This window comes from Squalius cephalus (assembly GCF_949319135.1).
Source record: "Squalius cephalus genome assembly, chromosome: 15".
In the NCBI taxonomy this organism is placed as follows: Eukaryota; Metazoa; Chordata; class Actinopteri; order Cypriniformes; family Leuciscidae; genus Squalius; species Squalius cephalus.
The window spans coordinates 12,831,378-12,844,018 of NC_137136.1; the positions used below are offsets into that span (position 1 = coordinate 12,831,378).

Sequence of the window (12,641 nt, forward strand, 5' to 3'; positions counted from 1 at the left end):
AGGCTTCAACTCCCTCGTTCTCTTTCTGCTCCCTGGCGATCGATGCTGCTCTTCAACCTGGCTTCACTTCAAAGCTTCCTCTCCCCACTCCGCACTGAAGGTCGGCAGATCCACAGGTAACCTTTTTTTTTTCCCCATACATGTTTCGCTCTCCCCTCACTCCCACCCCCAGCTGCCCTGGAAGCCCAGGAGCATCAAAGACCAGTGGGCCCGTGTTGGGTCAGCGCCAGGCCCCCTGCCAAGACCCCCTCAGGCTCTCTCCCATCCAGCCTCCTGTCAGCTCCATACTCAACACCTCGAACCCCCCGCTCCCTTCCCCCCAAATCAGCCCTCCACAACCCCTGCCGAAATCTCACCCTCCCACTGACAAGAACCCTCAAGTGTATTTGTCAATATAGCTGAATACAAAGCTGGTGATGCACAGTGACGTAACCCAACAACACATATGCCCTAAATAAGTGCAAAAAGGTTAGTTTGGCTTGGCTGCATAAAAAATCTGTAGCTAGCAATGCTTGTGTTTTCTTAACATTTGCCTTTCAGCAAATCAGGTACGTATAAAGCAGTTTCCACCTCAGAGTTTTTTTTTTTAAACCAACCCTGAAAATGTTTAAAATAAATAGTCATATTGTGAGCTATATGTAGTTCAGCTATATGTAGTTCAATCGTATCATTACTGCATGGCACAAGCTGATTGGCCTCTGTTGATCCTGCAGCCAATGAGATTGCTTGCTCAGCATTTAAACAGTCTGGTTCATTGCTTGCTGTAAGCTAGTCCTGCAGAAAGCTATCAGAGTTCCTCTGAAATCCTCTACCTCCCCAGCTCCACCTGTCTAGATCTGCTACAGGATTTATGCATGTCTGTCTATTTATGCAGCAGCAGCATATCTTACATGCTCACAGAAGAGTGTCTGTGAATCCATTAGCAGTGTCAAGTCCATACTTGCTCTATAGCAGAAGCAGCAATAATCAGTGAATAACAGCAGTGTAACAGATATAATCCACCAAGACCATATACTTTAACATTGCCATATTCAATAACATGCTAAAACTATTCTGAGAGTTGTCATGATTGAAATAAAGTCATACTGGGACAAAGTCATACTGTGAGATATAAAGTTGCAATTTTGATAAACAAAGTTGCAACAACAAGATTTAGTCACATTGTGAGATAAAAAGTAGCAATTATGATAAAGTTGCAAGTGCAAAGTTTATCACATTGTGAGATTTAGTAATATTGTGTAATTTAAAGAGACACTACATGCTTGTAAAAAAATTGGTTTCACTTTATTTTTATGGTCCACTATAAATAACATTGCACCTACTGTACATGTCAACTAACTCTCAGTATTGGTATACTTATAAGGTTAGGGTTGAAATAAGTTGACATGTAGTCAGTAGAATGTTCAAAAGGGACCATCAAAATAAAGAGTTATCAGATATTAAGCAGACAGTCTACTAATACTAATGAGAGTTAGTTGACATGTAGTTGCAAAGTTACTTATAGTCAACAGAATGTACAAAAGGGAAGCCAAAAAAATTGTAATTATGAGAAAAAAAGTTACAATTGCAAGATTTAAAGTCAAACTGCATTGACATTGTGAGAGACATTGTGAGATGTAAAGTCACATTTAGTTTATTTACTTAAGTTCGCAACTGTGAGAAATAAAGTTGCTACTGCCAGATATATAGTCATATTGTGAGATTAAAAGTCACATTGCATTATAAGATCATTATAAGATATAAAGTTGCAATTCTGAGAAACAATGTTGAAATTGTGATATAAAAAGTAAGTGAGAGATACTTAGATATAAGTCACATTTTAAAATAAAAACTTATTTAACTCATTTAAAATTGGGACATAAAAAGTGTGAACAATTATTCGAAATTGTGAGATAAAAAGTCTCATTATGAGATATAGGATACATTACGAATCTCGTGGTTGCAACTTTGTTTATCTTAATGTCTTTATATCTCACAGTGTGGCTTTATATCTCAAATGTACCAAATGTTATTAATGTTAATTGTGCCAATTAATAAAGTTGCAAATTATCCTCCACATTTCAAAACAAAACACCCCTGGATGTAGCCCACAACTCACTAAGGGTTAATAACAGCTGAGCCCTATATAAAGTCACACATGAATCCAGCTGTTAGGAGATCTCTACACAGCTTAGCAACAATACACTATGGGCTTTGGAACTAAATAGACTTGATGCCAAATGTCATTTTACAGCCTTGTGGGAACACAGTTGTAACTGTGCCAAAACTTGAAGGCATGTGTATCTTGAGAACGGGGTTTTTTATGCTCTGGTCAATAAGCGCTGTGATGACTAAAAAGCTAAAAATGTGTTTATATAAAAACAAGGCCAGTGCATCAACTGCGCTCTGTGTATCTTTCTGTACTCAGCGTCTGTGCCGGTTGGCTATGTGGAGTGATGGCATCAGATGTTGGTGTTGGTGACACATGTAAAATCAGAGAGAACAACAGTCGTCTGACAGGGCTGCTGATTCACACAGCACTGTGAGTGACACTTGCTATTGATGCTGCGCTGTTGCTCTGCTAGCTGACATTACAGTGAAGCGTCTTATGACAGCGAGAGCTGAGAAAGAGAGCAGTTGCATCATATACAGCTCAGCTGCTCTGATGTCTGGTGCAATTATATAAATTAATTTAAAGCTGCAGTCGGCAAGATTTTTTTGATCATATTCACTGAAACCGACACTATGCTCCGACAGAACAACATAAATCAGTCGGTTTTAGAAAAAACCCGCCCTTCTACCTCCACCTAGAGCCTGTTATTTGTTTTGCAAAAATCCACCGCTCCCGGTTCTTCTGGTCCAATCAGCGCAGGGCTGTGTGAGATCTGACTGTCAATCACAGGTCGTGCACACGCCACAGATCCTCCCTCCCCCCTCGTGCACGTTACAATATCACATGCACACGCCTTAAGTTCGCAGGTGTGTTGGATTGTACGAAGCGTGATGGCGGAGAGAAAATCTACTAACAAGCTTCCAATTCCTTGGTTAACAACCAGAGCTTGGAGGTCCAAAACAACCAAGGAAAATAAAACACTTATAAAAAAGAAGGAAACAAAGAAAGAAAGCGACCGTGCCCGTAATAAAACCAGGATCAACATCGGACCGGCATTTGAATGGAGGAGGGATCTAAGTTACGGGATTTCAAAGGGTTCAAGCTGGATGCAGAGCTTGCCACATTTCTTCTCGACAGGTAATTGTGCTTTATCAACCATTGACTTTATTAGAAAAGTCATAGAGTGTTATGTAAGTAATCTAAGTATGCTTGGTGTTGATCAATGCTGAAGAGACGGGCGCGTTCACAGAAAATCTAGTGTACACGCACTGACGAGCACAAACTCGATGGGAGGGTGCTCGGTGGTAGTGGGGGAGGGGCATGAGAGTTGTAAACATTAAACATTTTGGCTAAGTCCCCGCAATCTGCCAGACTTGCCGACTGCAGCTTTAAGATCAAGGTCCAAAAGTCTGAGACCACATTGGACATCTGCTATTCAAAACCTATAAATAAACAAAAAAATTGTAAAAAAAAAAAAAAGTTATGACATAAAATTAATAAAATATATTAATGACTTTGCATGTCTAAGTCTAGACTGGAAATCCAGACCTAAATCTGAAAGATTAATGGTCTGGCGTCGACTAATGAAAATCGGCCAGCTCGAGGGGCGGCACCAAGGATGCATTTGAAAATCTCAATGCACACAATTGGATAACACTACGACCAACCACAACAATAAACCCCATACGCTTAGCTACCAGCGGAGCTAACCGGTAGATTAGACTCTTGCCGTATCCGGTCAGCAAAACAGCAAAAACGTCCTTCTTGCAAAGGAACGATTCGAGCGCCGTCTTCTGTTCCTCTTTTAGATAAAAAGCCAAGTCTAACTCGTTCATTGTAACGGCCAAAGCCGTTTCAAGCAACTGGTGTTCATCCATAGCCATCTTGCAATGTTTACTGATGACTTCGACGTCACAGTGCTGTTATCATCTGTTTAGCTCGCCTCTGGCCCGCCTATATCAGATAACCCGATGTGATTGGTGCAGCTCGAATACAAGGGCATATTTAATGAGCATCATTATTTGACGCCAGAGTAACTCACTGAGCGAATTCAACTTGAGCTCTCACGAGAACCTTTTGTTTTTCTGCATTTTTACATTTTCAAAAAACATAATTTAGTAATTTCATAAATTATAATCTGTTTTCCTAGCCCGACGTCGTCATACTCAGATTCTAGTCAGAATGACAATTCTCCAGCGGCAGTCATCTTTGTTGTAAACGAATTCAACCCAAGCGCTCTTTGGTGACGTGGATGATTACGTTACTGTTGATAATCTGTCCATCATCGTATAAAACACGCCCTGACAATTTGATTGGTCCGAACATTTTTTGTTCGAGCATTATAGCTCCTCAACGGATCAAGTCCAGACTGAACTTCGCGACCTAAAAATTTTGTGGGCGGGGCTAAGTTCGGCTGGCATCCAGGATACTGTTTTCCTAATGGGGACCAAAAAACATTTTGTCCTCATAATGTAGGGTTTACCTGGACCACATACACACACATTTCATTACATTCAAATTATACACACATAATTATATTACTGGTCTCAGACTAAATATAATTAATATGTATACTTATGAATAATTAATCAATACATATGTATTGATGTATTGTGACATATAGTCATAGTTGTGAAATAAAGTAAATGGCAATATTGCAATTCCTTTATGTTTGACTTTTGGGCTTTTTGCCTCTTATATTTGACACTTACAGAATAAAATGACAGGAAATGTTTGGGAGAGTTGAAAGATTGGACTCAAACCTGCTTCATCCAAATGAGCACCACAGCTTGATGCACCAGGAACACATGCGCTGTGCAAATACGGTAATTTCCTTAACAGATAATAAGAGAACAAAGTATTACCACATAATTCTTACATATATCCCTAGAATGCTGATGATACTTTTATGAACTATACACTACCATTCAAAAGTTTGAGGTCAGTAAAATGTTTTTAAGAAATTAATACTTTTATTCAGCAAGGACACGTTAAATTGACCAAAAGTGACAGTAAAGACTGTTACATAGTTACAAAAAAAAACCACTTCAAATAAATGTTTTTTATACTTTCTATTCACCAAAGAATCCTGAAAAAAATGTATCTTGATTTCCACAAAAATATTAAGCAGCACAGTATGAACACAGGATCACAGCCATCACAGGAATAAATTACATGTATAATACATTAAAATGAAAACATTTATTTTAAATTGTAATTATATTTCACAATATTCCTGCTTTTACTATATTTTTAATCAAAAAATGCAGCTTTGGTGAGCATAAGACCTCTTACCAACCCAAACTTTTGAATGGTAGTGTATATGTATGAAAAAAGCATGAGGCGGTGTCACAGAGTGCAAAGTCTTATGGTCTAGAGTGTGTGAGACAGCTTAAGAAAGATAAGAGGGTATGGATAAGTCTTAGATGGACAACATGTTCATCATTACTGAGAGTACGAGTATGAGCCTCGCCGTACATCCGCTCATTATAAACTCGCTCAGATTTAGTTCATAAGTCTACTGATTAAGTTCTCCATTCAGTCCTGTGATGGTCCGACTTCATTTTCTCTCTCTTTCCTTTTGGACTGTGACAGTTGAGTCGAGTAAATAACGTATTAGTGGTGTTTTGGGCCTGGCTGTGTGTGTGTGTTTGTGGAAAGGAGTGATGAATTACTTGGATAATAAGGACTCCCAGAAGCAGGCCACTTAACCACATGGCATTTTGGATCAGGCACATTGAAAATACAATACTATTTACACACACAAACCCATGACATTGAAAGCTGAGTGTCAGGGATAACATACAAACACTGAGTATGCTGCTAGAGAGCATGAAATGAACATCAAAAGCTCTCTCCCTTTGACCTTGAGATGAATATTTAAAGACTGAGTGTACAAACACATAAAAAATCAAATGAACCACCTTCTGTGAAGAAACTCATCAAAAATATAAGTGTGTGCGTTTGCGTGTGTGTGTGTGTGTGTGAGAGAGAGAGAGAGAGAGAGAGAGAGAGAGAGAGAGAGAGAGAGAGAGAGAGAGAGAGAGAGAGAGAGAGAGAGAGAGAGAGAGAGAGAGAGAGAGAGAGAGAGAGAGAGAGAGAAGAAATGTGATATCCTGCATGAGTGCCAAAGGGCAGCTACATGTGCCTTTGTTGTTTCACTGTCATTGGTGTTGGGGAAACTACTTTGAAACTGTAGCTTGTTGAGCTACTCATAATTTAAAGCAGTTTGACAAAAGTTAAGCTACCCTTTTTAAAAAAAGAACTTCACTACACTACACGCAGGTAATAAGAAGTATCAGGGTTCCAGACTGAGAGAAATTCTCTCAGTGCTATTAAATTGTATTACAGGTTGTGCCAGTGTGATTGCAAAATTGTTCTCTTCTGGAGAATGCACTGCCATTTTCTTTTATATGTGGGAAACACAAAAATGCAAATAGTCCAAAAGTGGGACAAAGCAACTTTCTGACTGAACCAGCTGCAAAGAGTGGTGAACCAGTGGAGAGTGTGATGTGAATCGACCCATTTGAATTCAACAGAGTTCTCTGTTACAAAATCCTATGGGATTCCCAAATGACTCAGTGCTTCTGCTAGTTGAAATCGTATTAAATAGTCCCAACATTTAAAAACAAAATGAATGAGGGAAATAGGAGAAAATATTGTACCAAGCAGAAGCAAATTAGAAAGATTTTTAATCATCACCACCCTTACAAACATTTATTATGACTACTGTGGTTAATTGGCATATAATATAATGCAATACAATATAATATAATATACAAATAAAGTTATACCTGAATGTACAGTAAACTCAAAACTTAACTCAAAATATGCAATCCTATAGAATATTGTTGGATTATGCACTGAATTTTTTCTAATTACCATGGAATTTTGTATATCACTTTAAAAAAAAAGGATATGTGTGTGTGTGTGTGTGTGTGTTTTACATTTTATTTTAGCTTTATTTCAATTTTCACAAATGTTTTTAATATCTGTTTTAGCTGATCGAGCTACTGTAATGCTACTAAAAACGTTTAGCTTCAATTAGAACTACTGCTATACATTTAGTTACTGCCTATCAATAACTATCATCATACCAGAAAACTGAATCAAGCTGACTTGAGATGTTCATGTGTGTAACAGAGATGACCACCTTTTCCTTCTATGCAGGCAGTCTAAACACAAGTCCCCTTATTAAACAGAAACACACAGCATGTGTCTGTCCTCACCCTTCCTTGAGATTTTTGAAAGAAGGAATGAGAGAGAGAGAGAGAGAGAGAGAGAGAGAGAGAGAGAGAGAGAGAGAGAGAGAGAGAGAGAGAGAGAGAGAGAGAGAGAGAGAGAGGATTTCTTTGGAGGAATGTTTAAAGCATGAAATGGACTTATATTTCTCTCTGTCTGCAGCCTTTGAAGTCACAGCTCAAGACTGTGCTCATACTTGTGCTGCCATCAGCCAGTCAGCACTGACATCACATTCCAGAGTCATTAATCACATGGCATTTATGGCTCAGCTGATTGGCTCAAAAAATTATGGCAGCAGAACTGACAGAGCAAAGATTTCAAATCAAGTACTGCTAGGAAGTTCTGCGCCAATCGAGCAACTGCCATTGAGATGAATCCATCCTCCACTACACCATCTCCAGAACCTTCTATCAGCTTCAAGTAAACAACTGTCATGCTATTTGAAGTTCTATTCCAAACAAATGAGGGCGAAAAGAATGGAGCTGAAACCAGCACTGAGGGTTCTCCCTCTTAAAACGTCTGCGTGTGTACGAAGCCAAAACTCACTGACAAAAGCCCTTCCCTCTCTTTCTAGGCTGATGAAAGCTGCTGCACTGACCAGCACTCCCTGCTGTACACGTTCACAGCTGGCACACACACACTTCCACACTCTCAGTGTGCAAGAGTTGAGCTCGCTGAAGAAAAAGGACAAGTCTATTGATTTAAACAGGAGAAGCACCTTCACAGCAGATTCTATCTGACCTGAAGTCTGACTCACAGCAACAGACCACACCACGACTGTTAACTCGTGGAAAAAGTAGATGATATAGCTTACAGAAACACAAAAATAAAAACACAACGTGCATAATTTTAGGCATGAGAGTTCATGCTATATTGTGGTTCACACTCTTATTAGACTGTTAATTCCTAATAAAAATGTCCATCTGAGATTTGTTTTAAAACAAATATTGAGCAAATTCATGAAGTAGTATACTTCTGCTAGAGCAAGTACGGGACTTGCTACTGCCAATACATGCACGACACGCTGCTGTGAGCAAGTAAGACACGCTGCTGCTGTATAATGTAGCGTACATGAATTACTTGTAGCAGATCTATACAGGTGGAGCCGGGGAAGATGGAGGGTTTCTGAAAGCGCGCTGCACTGCTACGGCAAATGCTACCCAAGCATTTGAAGGTTAAGCAGCGAACTCGTTGGCTACTGATACGGCAGGAACCAATCAGCTGCGCCCTATAGATAACGATGTGATTATGAACAGGTGAGTTAAAGGACGTATTAGCCTGCACCATCTAGAATTTCATGCCAGAACGTTGTATTTATGATCGTTACATTGTTTTCCCAAAAAAAGTCTGTTTTAGCAGATAGAAAATAAATGCAGTCCTCATCAAATAAATGCAGCCTTCTTTCAAAACATAAAAAAAAATCCTACTGACTCTACATTTTTGAACGGTATAGTGTTTGTCCAATATTTACTGGCTTTAATATGAGTCAATAATATATGATATGGCCTATAGTACTATTATATTGTGCATACCTAAGTCAGTCCTATCGAGTCACACCTTGCGCAGAGCATCTGCTTTAAATGGCTGCCGTCCGTTTTCGTATCGAATTTAAACATTTATTGTTTGTCTTCAAGTCTTTGAACGGGAAGGCACCAAAATACCTGGAGACATTAGTTAACTGGCACTCCTCTGTGAGGCCCCTGAGGTTTTTTTATAAAATAAAAAAAAATGGGAGAATTGAAAATTCTGTTATCTATGCCTCACAAACTACAAAATAAAATAAAATATAAAACCTGCTTTTTTTACAATGAAAAAGCATGAGGATTACTGGCTACAATTTCACTTTGTTTACTAGAAAAACTACATATTAGGTCAGGATTTGAACCCAGGTCATGCTTAATAAAACCTCAAAAAGAAACGATACATGACGCCCCGGTTAAGTAGCTAGCAGGTGTTTTGCGTCAGAGTGTTGACCAATCAGCATCAAATCAAGGAACAGAACTATCTGTTTTATATCCTAAAACGAATTATCCTATTTGTACACGCATCAAATCTTGTCATGAAATGTCTTAATTAGTCTTTCTGTTCATTCCTCCGTCACACACAGTTTGTTGTCCCAGTAGCTGTGCTCAGTGTTAGCATTAGCTCTTTGGGTGTGTGGGCTTTGGGGAGTATGAAGCAGAGCAGTCATATTCATCTGGGTAATAGCGCTGGTGCGGTGTAGGGCCGGCGCTGCCTGGTGAGGGATGGCACTGCTCACTGCTTGCCTGACAACCATGAATCACATGCGGCTACTCTAGAGCCCCGCTCTGCCATAAAACAAAAGATGGAGATGAAAAATGCAGCAATTAAGTGATTTGATTTCTGCTCTGCCCCTCCTGTCCCTTACCGCCACACACATACACAAACCACACACACACATCAAATCTCTCTCAAGCTCTTTCTATAACACATTACGCACTATGATACAATCACACTGTAATGGCTGAGAGCAGGGCCGCTGCTAAAACTCACAGAATGAATAGTACATACTATAGAGCACAGCCTGTACAAACTTTGCATCTTTGTTTTTCTTGAACTTTACACCTATTAATAATGTCAAACAGCACAATCACACTTTCACAATTGCTGACAATTAAAGTCACAATTATTAAATTCTTGAGCATGCTTTAACTGCAAACTAAGTGAACATGAATACCCCAACCCGCTAAGTGACATATTGTGCTGTAATGACAATTTCCTACGTTTGTGTAATTAAGAAACGCATTAGCAGCACTAGTGTCGGCCTCTGGGGGGCGATGAGCTGCAGCTAGGGCCATGATGGAGTGCATGAGGACCATGTGTACTCACTCAACCCTAGAAACCTCATCCATCCTGGCCTGCTCCACGCCTCTGCCACGAGCACATCCAAATCACCAACTAGGTAAACACAGATCTGGCACGATCCATCACTACGCTCATGTATAAAGCAATGACTATGCATGCACATTGATATAAGCACTTTACTTATGGCATTATTGATAAACATGGCAAAACAGTTATCAAACGAATGCCTCTGAGTGTGCATTAATTTTATATGTACACAGATATACATCTATATACAGTATGTACAAATATATTATATCTTTATTAGTGGTGTACAGTAAAATATGGAATATGTATATAATATAAATGAATATAGTACATATAAAATATTATATTTTTATACTATATTATATAATGTTATATTATATTATATTATGAATACATTTACACCTGGAATGTCAACTCAAAATGCTTAAAGCTTAAATTAATTAATTTCTATAGGATAAAAAAATACAATATTATTGGTAATAAATCCTAGTTATTGGGGCCCAATAATAATCATCTTACTTTTTTTATTGGATTCTGCACTTGAATTAATTTGTTTAGCTATAATGAATGAATGAGGCATTTATATAGCGCTTTTCATATGTACTACTGTACACCCAAAGCGCTTAATCATAATCATAAAAATAATAATCATATCAGGGGATCTCTCCTCAACCACCACAAGTCAAATAATAACAAAAAAATAAAAAAATAATTTTGTATATTATTACAACAAAAAAGCAACATATACATATATATACACACACACACATATTTATATAAGGTATATATTTAAGTAATTAGTAATTAAAAAATAAATACATAATAATACATTTAATCATAATATACATTTTAAATTATTGTTAACAAGTTAATGCACTTTTAAAATTCCAATTTCAAACTAATTTTTAAATTCACAGGAAATGCACTGAACTAAATGCAAATCTGCCATAATTTCATATATAATCATAGTAAATAACATAGATGTTTCATTTGTGGGTGTTTTCATGTTTGTTGAGGTTCGATGACATTATAATAATAAATAATGTTCTGTTAAACATTAAAAATTAATTGCATGCGTTAACTTCAACAGCCCTAATTCATATATTGTATCTAAATAGGTTGTGTGGCTAGCTTAGTGGGTAAGATCTAGAAGTTACCGACAGACTGTAGATTCAAACTCTGCATGGATTTGATCCATTAATATCACGGTATCACCCTTGAGCAATGCACGTAACGTCAGGTTGCTTCAGATTGTCCCTGTAGTAAGTGAATTCAAAAAGCATCATCATCAAAATTACAATTAGTAATTATTGCCGGAAATACAAAAGGAAGCATTGGCAAGGCACCCTTTTACAACAACATGTACTACATGTAAACAGTCCACCCACAATTAAAAACCTCAGTACATTAGTATAGGCTTTAGGCTATTACAGTAATTACGAGCCAGATATTCCATTTGAAAGACTTTGGTGCTTAGCTGTGTGTCATCTAATCCAATGGTCTTCACATTGAGATCTGCCATTGCCTCTGATCAATGGTAATAACTTGATATTGGCTGAATTTTGCAGAGAGGTTGAAAGAGCCACAGAAATATCAATACAGTGAAAGTGTCGTTCATGAGCAAAGATTTTTTTTCTTTTCCAAAACACATGGAAAAAGTTGAATGCAACGCACACACACACACACACACACACACACACACAAACATATACATTTATGTGAACTAATGGGAAAAAAGAACTTACCAAATACAAACATCAAATGAGACAAGTCCAATAGCTGTATAAGAGCAGATTATGTCTTTAAAAGTTGATGCTGTTTCTGTCAGCCAGAGATTAGTACATCACATCACAGATGTCTTATATTTCACTTGGAAAATATCAAGTAATGTTTTTCAAACTCTTTGTGAATGTGTATGTGAGTTCTCAGCTTAATAGGCCTCTAATAAGACTATTTTTCCAGATCCAGATTGAAAAGTGCCAACCCTTCAAAAAGGACAGATTTCATGTGCTCTAAAATGTTGTTCAGATGCTAATAAACTCCATTAGAAAGGCTTTAAAGGAATGAACAGCCACAAATCAGTGTGTGTGCATATATGCATGTGCATACACAGCCGGTGTGTTAAATGTGTTAGAACGCAACCAAGTATGCACCATATTCTCATGCTGCCATTCTTCTATGGTCAGTTTTCTCTTTCAGGTCATTGACATGGCGAAACAGCAGTTTAAAGAGAATCTTGCAAAGTCAAATCTAGTTATACTGTCAGCATGTTTATAGCTAGCTACTTTAATATTAACATATCTGGTTTCACAGGTAATTATATCACTTCCTTGAGAACTGATATCCATTACCTTAATAGGAACAGGATGTTAAAGCGATAGTTCTGTCATCATTTACTCATAGTGGCTTTATTTCTTCTGTGGAACACTTTTGGAATGCTGGCAGCCACATCATT

The 12,641-nt window shown here is 38.0% G+C and overlaps 1 long non-coding RNA gene across 1 annotated transcript; it reads right to left on the bottom strand.

The window, feature by feature from the left end:
* Window positions 1-9,430: 9,430 nt before the first annotated feature.
* LOC307173030 lies at window positions 9,431-11,399 on the bottom strand. The gene is made up of 3 exons (XR_013823799.1): window positions 11,344-11,399; window positions 10,184-10,252; window positions 9,431-9,642 (listed from the first exon to the last, which is right to left on the bottom strand). It is a non-coding gene; the product is annotated as an uncharacterized lncRNA (long non-coding RNA).
* Between the last annotated feature and the right edge of the window lie 1,242 nt (window positions 11,400-12,641).